The sequence below is a fragment of the Balaenoptera borealis genome, assembly GCF_965194805.1.
Source record: "Balaenoptera borealis genome assembly, chromosome: 10".
NCBI classification, from domain to species: domain Eukaryota; kingdom Metazoa; phylum Chordata; class Mammalia; order Artiodactyla; family Balaenopteridae; genus Balaenoptera; species Balaenoptera borealis.
Genome location: NC_138874.1, coordinates 29,088,178 through 29,107,549, shown reverse-complemented (window position 1 = coordinate 29,107,549; position 19,372 = coordinate 29,088,178). Strand labels below are relative to the sequence as shown.

The window sequence follows — 19,372 nt, the reverse complement described above, 5'->3', positions numbered from 1 at the left end:
ACAATGTTCCATGACACTTGTCATCACAGTGCTCCATGAACCCCTGTCATCACAATATTCACTGCCCATGTAATCACAATGCTCCTGGTCTCCTGTAATCACAGTGCTCCATACCCTTTTCATCACAATGCTCCAGAACTCTTGTCATCATAATGCTCCATTCCCGTGTCATCACAGTGCTCCATGACCACTTTCATCACAATGCTCCTTGACCCCTGTCATCACAATGCTCTATGACCACTGTCATCACAATGCCACATGACACCTGTCATCACAATGCTCTATAGCCCCTGTCAGCACAATGTTCCATGACAGGTATCATCACAATGATCCATGACTGCTGTCATCACAATGTTCCATGCCTTTGTCATTCTCAATGCTCCCTGGCCCCTGTCATCACAATGATCCATGCTCATATCATCACAATGCTCCATTACCCATGTCATCGTAGTGATCCATGAGCCCTTTCATCACAATGCTCCATGACCCCAGTCATCACAATGCTCCATAGCCCTTGTCATCACAATGCTCCATTAGCCCTGTCATCACAATGTTCCATGACTCTTGTCATCAAAATGCCTCATGATCCATTTAATCACAATGCTCCATGACTGCTTTCAAAACATCCTCCATGATACTTGTCATTACACTGCCCCATGACCTTTTTCAGAACAATGCTCCATGATACCAGTCATCACAATGCTCCATGACCATTGTCGTCACAATGCTCCATGCCCCTTTCAACACAATGCTCCATGACAACTGTCATCACAATGCTCCATGGCCTTTGTCATCACAATTATACATGGCCCCTGTGATCACAGTGCTCCATGACCCCTTTCATCACAATGCTCCATGACCACTGTCATCACAATGCCCCATGACCCCTGTCATCACAATGCTCCATGGCCCCTGTCATTACAATGCTCCATGACCACTGTCATCACAATGTTCCATGATCGCTGTAATCACAATGACCCATGACACCTTTCCTCAGAAGGCTCCAGTACGCCTGTCATCACAATGCTCCAATGACCGTCTCATCACAATGCTGCATGATCCCTGTCAGCACAACGTTCCATGACAATTGTCATCCCAATGCTCCATGACACCTGTCATCACAATGTTGCCTGCCCATGTCATCAAAATGCTCCATGTCCCCTGTAATCACAATGTTCCATTACACCTGTCTTCACAATGTTCCCTGCCCATGTCATCACAATGCTCCATTACCAATGTAATCAAAATGTTCGCCTGCCCTTGTCATCAAAATGCTCCATGGCCCCTTTAATCACAATGCTCCATGAACCCTGTCATCACAATGTTCCACGACAGTTGTCATCACAATGCTCCATGACCCTGTAATCACAATGCTCCATGCCCTTGTCATCACAATGCTCCAGAACTCTTGTCATCATAATGATGAATGCTCGTGTCATCACAAAGCTCCATGATACTTGTCATCACAATGTTCCATGGCCTTGTCATTACAATACTCCATGGCCCCTGTCATCACCGTGCTCCATGATACCTTTTATCACAATTCTAGATGACCACTGTCATCACAATGCCCCAAGACACATGTCATCACAATTCGCCATGGCCCTTGCCATCACAATGCTCCATGACCCGTGTCATCACAATGGTCCAGGACACTTGTCATCACAATGATCCATGACCACTTACATCACAATGCTCCTTGAGTCCTGTCATCACAATGCTCCATAGCCTATGCATTCGCAATGCTACATGGTCCCTGTAATCACATTGCTCCATGATCCATTTCATCACAATGCTCTATGACCACTGTCATTACAATGCCACATTATACCTGTCATCACAATGCTCCATGGCCCCTGTCAGCCCAATATTCCATGACAGATGTCATCACTATCCTCCATGGTCCCTGTAATCACAATGCTCCATTCCCTTGTCAACGCAATGCTCCAGAACTCTTGTCATCAAAATGCTCCATGCCCGTCTCATCACAATTCTCCATGACACTTTTCATTAAAATGCTCCATGGTCTTTATCATCACAATGCTCCATGGCCCCTGTTATCACATTGATCCATTGTACCTTTCATCACAATGCTAGATAACCTCTGTCATCACAATGCCCGATGACACCTGTCATCAAAATTGGCCATGGCCCTTGTCATCACAATGCTCCATGCCCTTGTCACCACAATGCTCCAGAACTCTTGGCATCATAATGCTCCATGTCCGTCTCATCACAATGCTCCATGACACTTGTCATCAAAATGCTCCATGGCCTTTGTCATCACAATGCTCCATGGCCCCTGTTATCACAGTGCTCCATGTTACCTTTCATCACAATTCTAGATGACCACTGTCATCACAATGCCCCATGACACCTGTCATCACAATTCGCCATGGCCCATGTCATCACAATGCTCCATGATCCATGTCATCACAATGTTCCTGGACACTTATCATCACAATGAACTATGACCACATTCATCACAATGCTCCATGACCCCTGTCATCACACTGCTCCATGGCCTATGCATTCAAAATGCTCCATGGCCCCTGTAATCACATTGCTCCATGATCCCTTTCATCACAATGTTCTATGACCACTCTCATCACAATACCCCATGACGCCTATCATCATAATGCTCCAAGTCCCGTCTCATCACAATGCTCCATGAACCCTGTCATCACAATGTTCCATGACACTTGTCATCACAGTGCTCCATGAACCCCTGTCATCACAATATTCACTGCCCATGTAATCACAATGCTCCTGGTCCCCTGTAATCACAGTGCTCCATACCCTTTTCATCACAATGCTCCAGAACTCTTGTCATCATAATGCTCCATGCCCGTGTCATCACAATGCTTGAAGAACCTTGTCATCACAATGCTCCATGAACCGTGTCATCACAAGGTTCCAGGACCCTTGTCATCACAATGATCCATGACCCCTGTCATCTCAATGCTCCATGATCTTTGTATTCACAATGCTCCATGGCCCCTATAATCGCGGTGATCCATGACCCCTGTCATCACAATGCTCCCTGGTATATTTCATCACAATTCTAGATGACCACTGTCATCACAGTGCCTCACGGCCCCTTTCGTCAGAGTCCTCCATGATACCTTTCATTACAATTCTACATGACCACTGTCATCACAATGCCCCATGACACCTGTCATCACAATTCGCCATGGCACTTCTCATCACAATGCTCCATGAACCATGTCATCACAATGTTCATGGACACTTGTCATCACAATGCTCCATGACAACTTACATCACAATGCTCCTTGACCCCTGTCATTTCATTGCTCCATGGCCTATGCATTCACAATGCTCCATGGCTCCTGTAAGCACATTGCTCCATGATCCCTTTCATCACAATGTTCTATGACCACTCTCATCACAATATCCCATGACGCCTATCATCATAATGCTCCAAGGGCCCTCTCATCACAATGCTCCATGAACCCTGTCATCACAATGTTCAATGACACTTGTCATCACAGTGCTCCATGGACGCCTGTCATCACAATATTCACTGCACATGTAATCACAATGCTCCTGGTCCCCTGTAATCACAGTGCTCCATACCCTTTTCATCACAATGCTCCAGAACTCTTGCCATCACTATGCTCCATGCCCTTGTCACCACAATGCTCCAGAACGCTTGGCATTATAATGCTCCATGCCCGTCTCATCACAATGCTCCATGACACTTGTCATCACAATGCTCCATGGCCCCTGTTATCACAGTGCTCCATGGTACCTTTCCTCACAATTCTCGATGACCACTGTCATCACAATGCCCCATGACACCTGTCATCACAATTCGCCATGGCCCTTGTCATCACAATGATCCATGCCCTTGTCACCACAATGCTCCAGAACTCTTGTCATCATAATGCTCCATGCCCGTGTCATCACAATGCTCCAGAACTCTTGTCATCATAATGCTCCATGCCCGTGTCATCACAATGCTTGAAGAACCTTGTCATCACAATGCTCCATGAACCGTGTCATCACAAGGTTCCAGGACCCTTGTCATCACAATGATCCGTGACCCCTGTCATCTCAATGCTCCATGATCTTTGTATTCACAATGCTCCATGGCCTCTATAATTGCGGTGATCCATGACCCCTGTCATCACAATGCTCCCTGGTATATTTCATCACAATTCTAGATGACCACTGTCATCACAGTGCTCCACGGCGCCTGTCATCAGAGTCCTCCCTGATACCTTTCATCACAATTCTATATGACCGCTCTCGTCACAATTCCACATGACACCTGTCATCACAATGCTCCATGAACCATGTCATCACAATGTTCATGGACAATAGTCATCACAATGCTCCATGACAACTTACATCCCAATGCTCCTTGACCCCTGTCATTCCATTGCTCCATGGCCTATGCATTCACAATGCTCCATGGCTCCTGTAATCACATTGCTCCATGATCCCTTTCATCACAATGCTCCAAGACCGCTGTCATCACAATGCCCCATGACGCCTATCATCATAATGCTCCAAGGCCCCTCTCATCACAATGCTCCATGATCCCTGTCATCACAATGTTCCATGACACTAGTCATCACAGTGCTCCATGACCCCTGTCATCACAATATTCACTTCCCATGTAATCACAATGCTCCTGGTCCCCTGTAATCACAATGCTCCATACCCTTGTCATCACAATGCTCCAGAACTCTTGTCATCATAATGCTCCATCCCCGTGTCATCACAGTGCTCCATGACCACTTTCATCACAATGCTCCTTGACCCCTGTCATCACAATGCTCTATGACCACTGTCATCACAATGCCACATGACACCTGTCATCACAATGCTCTATAGCCCCTGTCAGCACAATGTTCCATGACAGGTATCATCACAATGATCCATGACTGCTGTCATCACAATGTTCCCTGCCCTTGTCATTCTCAATGCTCCCTGGCCCCTGTCATCACAATGATCCATGCTCATATCATCACAATGCTCCATTACCCATGTCATCGTAGTGATCCATGACCCCTTTCATCACAATGCTCCATGACACCAGTCATCACAATGCTCCATAGCCCTTGTCATCACAATGCTCCATTAGCCCTGTCATCACAATGTTCCATGACTCTTGTCATCAAAATGCCTCATGATCCATTTAATCACAATGCTCCATGACTCCTTTCAACACATCCTCCATGATACTTGTCATTACACTGCCCCATGACCTTTTTCAGAACAATGCTCCATGATACCAGTCATCACAATGCTCCTTGACCATTGTCGTCACAATGCTCCATGCCCCTTTCAACACAATGCTCCATGACAACTGTCATCACAATGCTCCATGGCCTTTGTCATCACAATTATACATGGCCCCTGTGATCACAGTGCTCCATGACCCCTTTCATCACAATGCTCCATGACCACTGTCATCACAATGCCCCATGACCCCTGTCATCACAATGCTCCATGGCCCCTGTCATTACAATGCTCCATGACCACTGTCATCACAATGTTCCATGATCGCTGTAATCACAATGACCCATGACACCTTTCCTCAGAAGGCTCCAGTACGCCTGTCATCACAATGCTCCAATGACCGTCTCATCACAATGCTCCATGATCCCTGTCAGCACAACGTTCCATGACAATTGTCATCACAATGCTCCATGACACCTGTCATCACAATGTTGCCTGCCCATGTCATCAAAATGCTCCATGTCCCCTGTAATCACAATGTTCCATTACACCTGTCTTCACAATGTTCCCTGCCCATGTCATCACAATGCTCCATTACCAATGTAATCAAAATGTTCGCCTGCCCTTGTCATCAAAATGCTCCATGGCCCCTTTAATCACAATGCTCCATGAACCCTGTCATCACAATGTTCCATGACAGTTGTCATCACAATGCTCCATGACCCTGTAATCACAATGCTCCATGCCCTTGTCATCACAATGCTCCAGAACTCTTGTCATCATAATGATGAATGCTCGTGTCATCACAAAGCTCCATGATACTTGTCATCACAATGTTCCATGGCCTTGTCATTACAATACTCCATGGCCCCTGTCATCACAGTGCTCCATGATACCTTTTATCACAGTTCTAGATGACCACTGTCATCACAATGCCCCAAGACACATGTCATCACAATTCGCCATGGCCCTTGCCATCACAATGCTCCATGACCCGTGTCATCACAATGGTCCAGGACACTTGTCATCACAATGATCCATGACCACTTACATCACAATGCTCCTTGACTCCTGTCATCACAATGCTCCATAGCCTATGCATTCGCAATGCTACATGGTCCCTGTAATCACATTGCTCCATGATCCATTTCATCACAATGCTCTATGACCACTGTCATTACAATGCCACATTATACCTGTCATCACAATGCTCCATGGCCCCTGTCAGCCCAATATTCCATGACAGATGTCATCACTCTCCTCCATGGTCCCTGTAATCACAATGCTCCATTCCCTTGTCAACGCAATGCTCCAGAACTCTTGTCATCATAATGCTCCATGCCCGTCTCATCACAATTCTCCATGACACTTTTCATTAAAATGCTCCATGGTCTTTATCATCACAATGCTCCATGGCCCCTGTTATCACATTGATCCATTGTACCTTTCATCACAATGCTAGATAACCTCTGTCATCACAATGCCCGATGACACCTGTCATCAGAATTGGCCATGGCCCTTGTCATCACAATGCTCCATGCCCTTGTCTCCACAATGCTCCAGAACTCTTGGCATCATAATGCTACATGTCCGTCTCATCACAATGCTCCATGACACTTGTCATCAAAATGCTCTATGGCCTTTGTCATCACAATGCTCCATGGCCCCTGTTATCACAGTGCTCCATGTTACCTTTCATCACAATTCTAGATGACCACTGTCATCACAATGCCCCATGACACCTGTCATCACAATTCGCCATGGCCCTTGTCATCACAATGCTCCATGATCCATGTCATCACAATGTTCCTGGACACTTATCATCACAATGAACTATGACCACATTCATCACAATGCTCCATGAACCCTGTCATCACACTGCTCCATGGCCTATGCATTCAAAATGCTCCATGGCCCCTGTAATCACATTGCTCCATGATCCCTTTCATCACAATGTTCTATGAACACTCTCATCACAATACCCCATGACGCCTATCATCATAATGCTCCAAGGCCCGTCTCATCACAATGCTCAATGAAACCTGTCATCACAATGTTCCATGACACTTGTCATCACAGTGCTCCATGAACCCCTGTCATCACAATATTCACTGCCCATGTAATCACAATGCTCCTGGTCCCCTGTAATCACAGTGCTCCATACCCTTTTCATCACAATGCTCCAGAACTCTTGTCATCATAATGCTCCATGGCCGTGTCATCACAATGCTTGAAGAACCTTGTCATCACAATGCTCCATGAACCGTGTCATCACAAGGTTCCAGGACCCTTGTCATCACAATGATCCATGAACCCTGTCATCTCAATGCTCCATGATCTTTGTATTCACAATGCTCCATGGCCCCTATAATTGCGGTGATCCATGACCCCTGTCATCACAATGCTCCCTGGTATATTTCATCACAATTCTAGATGACCACTGTCATCACAGTGCCTCACGGCCCCTGTCGTCAGAGTCCTCCATGATTCCTTTCATTACAATTCTACATGACCAGTGTCATCACAATGCCCCATGACACCTGTCATCACAATTCGCCATGGCACTTGTCATCACAATGCTCCATGAACTATGTCATCACAATGTTCATGGACACTTGTCATCACAATGCTCCATGACAACTTACATCACAATGCTCCTTGACCCCTGTCATTTCATTGCTCCATGGCCTATGCATTCACAATGCTCCATGGCTCCTGTAAGCACATTGCTCCATGATCCCTTTCATCACAATGTTCTATGACCACTCTCATCACAATATCCCATGACGCCTATCATCATAATGCTCCAAGGGCCCTCTCATCACAATGCTCCATGAACCCTGTCATCACAATGTTCAATGACACTTGTCATCACAGTGCTCCATGAACGCCTGTCATCACAATATTCACTGCCCATGTAATCACAATGCTCCTGGTCCCCTGTAATCACAGTGCTCCATACCCTTTTCATCACAATGCTCCAGAACTCTTGTCATCACTATGCTCCATGCCCTTGTCACCACAATGCTCCAGAACGCTTGGCATCATAATGCTCCATGCCCGTCTCATCACAATGCTCCATGACAATTGTCATCAAAATGCTCCATGGCCTTTGTCATCACAATGCTCCATGGCCCCTGTTATCACAGTGCTTCATGTTACCTTTCCTCACAATTCTCGATGACCACTGTCATCACAATGCCCCATGACACCTGTCATCACAATTCGCCATGGCCCTTGTCATCACAATGATCCATGATCCATGTCATCACAATGTTCATGGACACTTGTCATCACAATGCTCCATGACAACTTACATCACAATGCTCCTTGACCCCTGTCATTTCATTGCTCCATGGCCTATGCATTCACAATGCTCCATGGCTCCTGTAATCACATTGCTCCATGATCCCTTTCATCACAATGCTCCAAGACCGCTGTCATCACAATGCCCCATGATGCCTATCATCATAATGCTCCAAGGCCACTCTTATCACAATGCTCCATGATCCCTGTCCTCCCAATGTTCCATGACACTAGTCATCACAGTGCTCCATGACCCCTGTCATCACAATATTCACTGCCCATGTAATCACAATGCTCCTGGTCCCCTGTAATCACAATGCTCCATACCCTTGTCATCACAATGCTCCAGAACTCTTGTCATCATAATGCTCCATCCCCGTGTCATCACAGTGCTCCATGACCACTTTCATCACAATGCTCCTTGACCCCTGTCATCACAATGCTCTATGACCACTGTCATCACAATGCCACATGACACCTGTCATCACAATGCTCTATAGCCCCTGTCAGCACAATGTTCCATGACAGGTATCATCACAATGATCCATGACTGCTGTCATCACAATGTTCCCTGCCCTTGTCATTCTCAATGCTCCCTGGCCCCTGTCAGCACAATGATCCATGCTCATATCATCACAATGCTCCATTACCCATGTCATCGTAGTGATCCATGACCCCTTTCATCACAATGCTCCATGACCCCAGTCATCACAATGCTCCATAGCCCTTGTCATCACAATGCTCCATTAGCCCTGTCATCACAATGTTCCATGACTCTTGTCATCAAAATGCCTCATGATCCATTTAATCACAATGCTCCATGACTCCTTTCAACACATCCTCCATGATACTTGTCATTACACTGCCCCATGACCTTTTTCAGAACAATGCTCCATGATACCAGTCATCACAATGCTCCATGACCATTGTCGTCACAATGCTCCATGCCCCTTTCAACACAATGCTCCATGACAACTGTCATCACAATGCTCCATGGCCTTTGTCATCACAATTATACATGGCCCCTGTGATCACAGTGCTCCATGACCCCTATCATCACAATGCTCCATGACCACTGTCATCACAATGCCCCATGACCCCTGTCATCACAATGCTCCATGGCCCCTGTCATTACAATGCTCCATGACCACTGTCATCACAATGTTCCATGATCGCTGTAATCACAATGACCCATGACACCTTTCCTCAGAAGGCTCCAGTACGCCTGTCATCACAATGCTCCAATGACCGTCTCATCACAATGCTCCATGATCCCTGTCAGCACAACGTTCCATGACAGTTGTCATCACAATGCTCCATGACCCTGTAATCACAATGCTCCATGCCCTTGTCATCACAATGCTCCAGAACTCTTGTCATCATAATGATGAATGCTCGTGTCATCACAAAGCTCCATGATACTTGTCATCACAATGTTCCATGGCCTTGTCATTACAATACTCCATGGCCCCTGTCATCACAGTGCTCCATGATACCTTTTATCACAGTTCTAGATGACCACTGTCATCACAATGCCCCAAGACACATGTCATCACAATTCGCCATGGCCCTTGCCATCACAATGCTCCATGACCCGTGTCATCACAATGGTCCAGGACACTTGTCATCACAATGATCCATGACCACTTACATCACAATGCTCCTTGACTCCTGTCATCACAATGCTCCATAGCCTATGCATTCGCAATGCTACATGGTCCCTGTAACCACATTGCTCCATGATCCATTTCATCACAATGCTCTATGACCACTGTCATTACAATGCCACATTATACCTGTCATCACAATGCTCCATGACCCCTGTCAGCCCAATATTCCATGACAGATATCATCACTATCCTCCATGGTCCCTGTAATCACAATGCTCCATTCCCTTTTCAACGCAATGCTCCAGAACTCTTGTCATCATAATGCTCCATGCCCGTCTCATCACAATTCTCCATGACACTTTTCATTAAAATGCTCCATGGTCTTTATCATCACAATGCTCCATGGCCCCTGTTATCACATTGATCCATTGTACCTTTCATCACAATGCTAGATAACCTCTGTCATCACAATGCCCGATGACACCTGTCATCAGAATTGGCCATGGCCCTTGTCATCACAATGCTCCATGCCCTTGTCACCACAATGCTCCAGAACTCTTGGCATCATAATGCTCCATGTCCGTCTCATCACAATGCTCCATGACACTTGTCATCAAAATGCTCCATGGCCTTTGTCATCACAATGCTCCATGGCCCCTGTTATCACAGTGCTCCATGTTACCTTTCATCACAATTCTAGATGACCACTGTCATCACAATGCCCCATGACACCTGTCATCACAATTCGCCATGGCCCTTGTCATCACAATGCTCCATGATCCATGTCATCACAATGTTCCTGGACACTTATCATCACAATGAACTATGACCACATTCATCACAATGCTCCATGACCCCTGTCATCACACTGCTCCATGGCCTATGCATTCAAAATGCTCCATGGCCCCTGTAATCACATTGCTCCATGATCCCTTTCATCACAATGTTCTATGACCACTCTCATCACAATACCTCATGACGCCTATCATCATAATGCTCCAAGGCCACTCTTATCACAATGCTCCATGATCCCTGTCCTCCCAATGTTCCATGACACTTTTCATTACAGTGCTCCATGAAACCCTGTCATCACAATATTCACTGCCCATGTAATCACAATGCTCCTGTTCTCCTGTAATCACAGTGCTCCATACCCTTTTCATCACAATGCTCCAGAACTCTTGTCATCATAATGCTCCATGCCCGTGTCATCACAATGCTTGAAGAACCTTGTCATCACAATGCTCCATGAACCGTGTCATCACAAGGTTCCAGGACCCTTGTCATCACAATGATCCATGACCCCTGTCATCTCAATGCTCCATGATCTTTGTATTCACAATGCTCCCTGGCCCCTATAATTGCGGTGATCCATGACCCCTGTCATCACAATGCTCCCTGGTATATTTCATCACAATTCTAGATGACCACTGTCATCACAGTGCTCCACGGCCCCTGTCGTCAGAGTCCTCCATGATACCGTTCATTACAATTCTACATGACCACTGTCATCACAATGCCGCATGACACCTGTCATCACAATTCGCCATGGCACTTGTCATCACAATGCTCCATGAACCATGTCATCACAATGTTCATGGACAATAGTCATGACAATGCTCCATGACAACTTACATCACAATGCTCCTTGACCCCTGTCATTTCATTGCTCCATGGCCTATGCATTCACAATGCTCCATGGTCCCTGTAATCACAATGCTCCATACCCTTGTCATCGCAATGCTCCAGATCACTTCTCATCATAATGCTCCATGCCCGTGTCATCACAATGCTCCATGGCCCCTGTCATCACAGTGCTCCGTGATACCTTTCATCATAATGATAGATGACCACTGTCATCACAATGCTCCATGACACCTGTCATCAGAATTGGCCATGGCCCTTGTCATCACAATGCTCCAGGACACTTGTCTTCACAATGTTCCATGGCGCATTTCATCACAATGCTCCATGACCACTTTCATCAAATTGCTCCATGATGCCTGTCATCACAATGCTCCATGGCCTTTGTCATCAAAATTCTACATGGCCCCTTTAATAACAGTGCTTCAGGACAACATTTTTCACAATGCTCCATGACCACTCTCATCACAATGCCACATAAGTCCTTTCATGACAATGCTCCATGGCCCTTGTCATCACAATATTCTATGACTTCTGTCATCACAATGCTCCATGCCCCTGTCATCACAATGCCCCATCACCCCTGCTATTACAATGCTCCATGACCCCTGTCGTCACAATGCTCCGAAACCCTTGTCATCACAATATTCCATGATCCGTGTAATCACGATGATCCATGAACCATTTCTGTACAATGCTCCAGTACCCCTTTCATTAAAATGCTCCATGGCGCTTGTCATCAGAATGCTCCAGGAACCCTTCCATCACAATAATCCATGACCCGTTTCCTCACAATTCTCCAGGACCGCTTTCATCACAATGCTCCATTCCCTTGTCATCTCAATGCTTCATGGCCCCTGTCATCAAAATGATCCATGCCCTTGTCATCAAAATGCTCCAGAACTCTTGTCATCACTATGCTCCATGCCCATGTCATCACAATGCTGCATGGCCCCTGTCATCACAATGCTGCATGACCCCTGTCATCACATTGCTCCATGCCCGTATCATCACAATGCTCCATTACCCATGTCATCGTAGTGATCCATGACCCCTTTCATCACAATGCTGCATGACACCTGTCATCACAATGCTCCATAGCCCTTGTCATCACAATGCTCCATTAGCCCTGTCATCACAATGTTCCATGACTCTTGTCATCAAAATGCCTCATGATCCATTTAATCACAATGCTCCATGACTCCTTTCATCACATCCTCCATGATACTTGTCATTACACTGCCCCATGACTTTTTCAGAACAATGCTCCATGATACCAGTCATCACAATGCTCCATGACCATTGTCGTCACAATGCTCCATGCCCCTTTCAACACAATGCTCCATGACAACTGTCATCACAATTCTCCATGGCTTTTGTCATCACAATTATACATGGCCCCTGTAATCACAGTGCTCCATGACCCCTTTCATCACAATGCTGCATGACACCTGTCATCACAATGCTCCGTGGTCTTTGTCATCACAATGCTCCATGACCACTGTCATCACCATGCCCCATGACCCCAGTCATCACAATGCTCCATAGCCCTTGTCATCACAATGCTCCATTAGCCCTGTCATCACAATGTTCCATGACTCTTGTCATCAAAATGCCTCATGATCCATTTCATCACAATGCTCCATGACTCCATTCATCACATCCTCCATGATACTTGTCATTACACTGCCCCATGACCTTTTTCAGAACAATGCTCCATGATACCAGTCATCACAATGCTCCATGACCATTGTCGTCACAATGCTCCATGCCCCATTCAACACAATGCTCCATAACAACTGTCATCACAATGCTCCATGGCCTTTGTCATCACAATTATACATGGCTCCTGTGATCACAGTGCTCCATGACCCCTTTCATCACAATGCTCCATGACCACTGTCATCACAATGTTCCATGATCGCTGTAATCACAATGACTCATGACACCATTCCTAAGAAGGCTCCAGTACGCCTGTCATCACAATGCTCCATGATCCCTGTCAGCACAAAGTTACATGACAATTGTCTTCACAATGCTCCAAGACACCTGTCATCACAATGTTGCCTGCCCATGTCATCAAAATGCTCCATAATCAATGTAATCAAAATGTTCGCCTGCCCTTGTCATCAAAATGCTCCATGGCCCCTTTAATCACAATGCTCCATGAACCCTATCGTCACAATGTTCCATGACAGTTGTCATCACAATGCTCCATGACCCTGTAATCACAATGCTCCATGCCCTTGTCATCACAATGCTCCAGAACTCTTGTCATCATAAAGATGAATGCTCGTGTCATCACAAAGCTCCATGATACTTGTCATTACAATGTTCCATGGCCTTGTCATTACAATACTCCATGACCCCTGTCATCTCAATGCTCCATGATCTTTGTATTCACAATGCTCCATGGCCCCTATAATTGCGGTGATCCATGACCCCTGTCATCACACTGCTCCATGGCCTATGCATTCAAAATGCTCCATGGCCCCTTTAATCACATTGCTCCATGATCCCTTTCATCACAATGTTCTATGACCACTCTCATCACAATACCCCATGACGCCTATCATCATAACGCTCCAAGGCCGCTCTCATCACAATGCTCCATGAACCCTGTCATCACAATGTTCCATGACACTTGTCATCACAGTGCTCCATGAACCCCTGTCATCACAATATTCACTGCCCATGTAATCACAATGCTCCTGGTCCCCTGTAATCACAGTGCTCCATACCCTTTTCATCACAATGCTCCAGAACTCTTGTCTTCATAATGCTCCATGCCCGTGTCATCACAATGCTTGAAGAACCTTGTCATCAAATGCTCCATGAACCGTGTCATCACAAGGTTCCAGGACACTTGTCATCACAATGATCCATGACCCCTGTCATCTCAATGCTCCATGATCTTTGTATTCACAATGCTCCATGGCCCCTATAATTGCGATGATCCATGACCCCTGTCATCACAATACTCCCTGGTATATTTCATCACAATTCTAGATGACCACTGTCATCACAGTGCTCCACGGCCCCTGTCATCAGAGTCCTCCATGATACTTTTCATTACAATTCTACATGACCACTGTCATCACAATTCCCCATGACACCTGTCATCACAATGCTCCATGCCCGTGTCATCACAGTGCTCCATGTCCACTTTCATCAGAATGCTCCTTGACCCCTGTCATCACAATGCTCCATGGCCTATGTATTCACAATGCTCCATGGCCCCTGTAATCACATTGTTCCATGATCCTTTTCATCACAATGCTCTATGACCACTGTCATCACAATGCCACATGACACCTGTCATCACAATGCTCTATGGCCCCTGTCAGCACAATGTTCCATGACAGGTATCATCACAATGATCCATGACTGCTGTCATCAAAATGTTCCCTGCCCTTGTCATCTCAATGCTCCCTGGCCCCTGCCCTCACAATTCTCCATGCTCATATCATCACAATGCTCCATTACCCATGTCATCGTAGTGATCCATGACCCCTTTCATCACAATGCTCCATGACCCCAGTCATCACAATGCTCCATAGCCCTTGTCATCACAATGCTCCATTATCCATGTCATCACAATGTTCCATGACTCTGGTCATCAAAATGCTCCATGGCCTTTGTCATCACAATGCTCCATGCCCTTGTCACCACAATGCTCCAGAACTCTTGGCATCATAATGCTCCATGCCCGTCTCATCACAATGCTCCATGACACTTGTCATCAAAATGCTCCATGGCCTTTGTCATCACAATGCTCCATGGCCCCTGTTATCACAGTGCTCCATGTTACCTTTCATCACAATTCTAGATGACCACTGTCATCACAAGGCCCCATGACACCTGTCATCACAATTCGCCATGGCCCTTGTCATCACAATGCTCCATGATCCATGTCATCACAATGTTCTATGACACTAGTCATCACAGTGCTCCATGACCCCTGTCATCACAATATTCACTGCCCATGTAATCACAATGCTCCTGGTCCCCTGTAATCATAATGCTCCATACCCTTGTCATCACAATGCTCCAGAACTCTTGTCATCATAATGCTCCATGCCCGTGTCATCACAATGCTTGTAGAACCTTGTCATCACAATGCTCCATGAACCGTGTCATCACAAGGTTCCAGGACCCTTGTCATCACAATGATCCGTGACCCCTGTCATCTCAATGCTCCATGATCTTTGTATTCACAATGCTCCATGGCCCCTATAATTGCGGTGATCCATGACCCCTGTCATCACAATGCTCCCTGGTATATTTCATCACAATTCTAGATGACCACTGTCATCACAGTGCTCCACGGCCCCTGTTATCAGAGTCCTCCCTGATACCTTTCATCACAATTCTATATGACTGCTCTCATCACAATTCCACATGACACCTGTCATCACAATGCTCCATGAACCATGTCATCACAATGTTCATGGACAATAGTCATCACAATGCTCCATGACAACTTACATCACAATGCTCCTTGACCCCTGTCATTTCATTGCTCCATGGCCTATGCATTCACAATGCTCCATGGCTCCTGTAATCACATTGCTCCATGATCCCTTTCATCACAATGCTCCAAGACTGCTGTCATCACAATGCCCCATGACGCCTATCATCATAATGCTCCAAGGCCCCTCTCATCACAATGCTCCATGATCCCTGTCATCACAATGTTCCATGACACTAGTCATCACAGTGCTCCATGACCCCTGTCATCACAATATTCACTTCCCATGTAATCACAATGCTCCTGGTCCCCTGTAATCACAATGCTCCATACACTTGTCATCACATAGCTCCAGAACTCTTGTCATCATAATTCTCCATGCTCGTGTCATCACAGTGCTCCATGACCACTTTCATCACAATGCTCCTTGACCCCTGTCATCACAATGCTCTATGACCACTGTCATCACAATGCCACATGACACCTGTCATCACAATGCTCTATAGCCCCTGTCAGCACAATGTTCCATGACAGGTATCATCACAATGATCCATGACTGCTGTCATCACAATATTCCCTGCCCTTGTCATCTCAATGCTCCCTGGCCCCTGTCATCACAATGCTCCATGCTCATATCATCACAATGCTCCATTACCCATGTCATCGTAGTGATCCATGACCCCTTTCATCACAATGCTCCATGACCCCAGTCATCACAATGCTCCATAGCCCTTGTCATCACAATGCTCCATTAGCCCTGTCATCACAATGTTCCATGACTCTTGTCATCAAAATGCCTCATGATCCATTTAATCACAATGCTCCATGACTCCTTTCATCACATCCTCCATGAGACTTGTCATTACACTCCCCATGACCTTTTTCAGAACAATGCTCCATGATACCAGTCATCACAATGCTCCATGACCATTGTCGTCACAATGCTCCATGCCCCTTTCAACACAATGTTCCATGACAACTGTCATCACAATGCTCCATGGCCTTTGTCATCACAATTATACATGGCCCCTGTGATCACAGTGCTCCATGACCCCTTTCATCACAATGCTCCATGACCACTGTCATCACAATGCCCCATGAACCCTGTCATCACAATGCTCCATGGCCCCTGTCATTACAATGCTCCATGACCACTGTCATCACAATGTTCCATGATCGCTGTAATCACAATGACCCATGACACCTTTCCTCAGAAGGCTCCAGTACGCCTGTCATCACAATGCTCCAATGACCGTCTCATCACAATGCTCCATGATCCCTGTCAGCACAACGTTCCATGACAATTGTCATCACAATGCTCCATGACACCTGTCATCACAATGTTGCCTGCCCATGTCATCAAAATGCTCCATGTCCCCTGTAATCACAATGTTCCATTACACCTGTCTTCACAATGTTCCCTGCCCATATCATCACAATGCTCCATTACCAATGTAATCAAAATGTTCGCCTGCCCTTGTCATCAAAATGCTCCATGGCCCCTTTAATCACAATGCTCCATGAACCCTGTCATCACAATGTTCCATGACAGTTGTCATCACAATGCTCCATGACCCTGTAATCACAATGCTCCATGCCCTTGTCATCACAATGCTCCAGAACTCTTGTCATCATAATGATGAATGCTCGTGTCATCACAAAGCTCCATGATACTTGTCATCACAATGTTCCATGGCCTTTTCATTACAATACTCCATGGCCCCTGTCATCACAGTGCTCCATGATACCATTTATCACAATTCTAGATGACCACTGTCATCACAATGCCCCAAGACACATGTCATCACAATTCGCCATGGCCCTTGCCATCACAATGCTCCACGACCCGTGTCATCACAATGGTCCAGGACACTTGTCATCACAATGATCCATGACCACTTACATCACAATGCTCCTTGACCCCTGTCATCACAATGCTCCATAGCCTATGCATTCGCAATGCTACATGGTCCCTGTAATCACATTGCTCCATGATCCATTTCATCACAATGCTCTATGACCACTGTCATTACAATGCCACATTATACCTGTCATCACAATGCTCCATGGCCCCTGTCAGCACAATGTTCCATGACAGATGTCATCACTCTCCTCCATGGTCCCTGTAATCACAATGCTCCATTCCCTTGTCAACACAATGCTCCAGAACTCTTGTCATCAATATGCTCCATGCCCGTCTCATCACAATTTTCCATGACACTTTTCATTAAAATGCTCCATGGCCTTTATCGTCACAATGTTCCATGGCCCCTGTTATCACAGTGATCCATTGTACCTTTCATCACAATGCTAGATAACCTCTGTCATCACAATGCCCGATGACACCTGTCATCAGAATTGGCCATGGCCCTTGTCATCACAATGCTCCATGCCCTTGTCACCACAATGCTCCAGAACTCTTGGCATCATAATGCTCCATGCCCGTCTCATCACAATGCTCCATGACACTTGTCATCAAAATGCTCCATGGCCTTTGTCCTCACAATGCTCCATGGCCCCTGTTATCACAGTGCTCCATGTTACCTTTCATCACAATCCTAGATGACCACTGTCATCACAATGCCCCATGACACCTGTCATCACAATTCGCCATGGCCCTTGTCATCACAATGCTCCATGATCCATGTCATCACAATGTTCCTGGACACTTATCATCACAATGAACTATGACCACATTCATCACAATGCTCCATGACCCCTGTCATCACACTGCTCCATGGCCGATGCATTCAATATGCTCCATGGCCCCTGTAATCACATTGCTTCATGATCCCTTTCATCACAATGTTCTATGACCACTCTCATCACAATACCCCATGACGCCTATCATCATAATGCTCCAAGGCCCCTCTCATCACAATGCTCCATGAACCCTGTCATCACAATGTTCCATGACACTTGTCATCACAGTGCTCCATGAACCCTTGTCATCACAATATTCATTGCCCATGTAATCACAATGCTCCTGGTCCCCTGTAATCACAGTGCTCCATACCCTTTTCATCACAATGCTCCAGAACTCTTGTCATCATAATACTCCATGCCCGTGTCATCACAATGCTTGAAGAACCTTGTCATCACAATGCTCCATGAACCGTGTCATCACAAG

General features: G+C 46.1%; 1 long non-coding RNA gene across 1 annotated transcript in view; it reads right to left on the bottom strand.

Annotated features, from left to right (window-relative positions):
* Positions 1-3,859: 3,859 nt before the first annotated feature.
* Positions 3,860-19,372, bottom strand: part of LOC309636270 — a 39,428-nt gene continuing 23,915 nt past the window's right edge. The window contains exon 2 of the long non-coding RNA XR_014249348.1: positions 3,860-3,944. This is a non-coding gene — a long non-coding RNA (uncharacterized lncRNA). The remainder of the gene's footprint in view (positions 3,945-19,372) is intronic.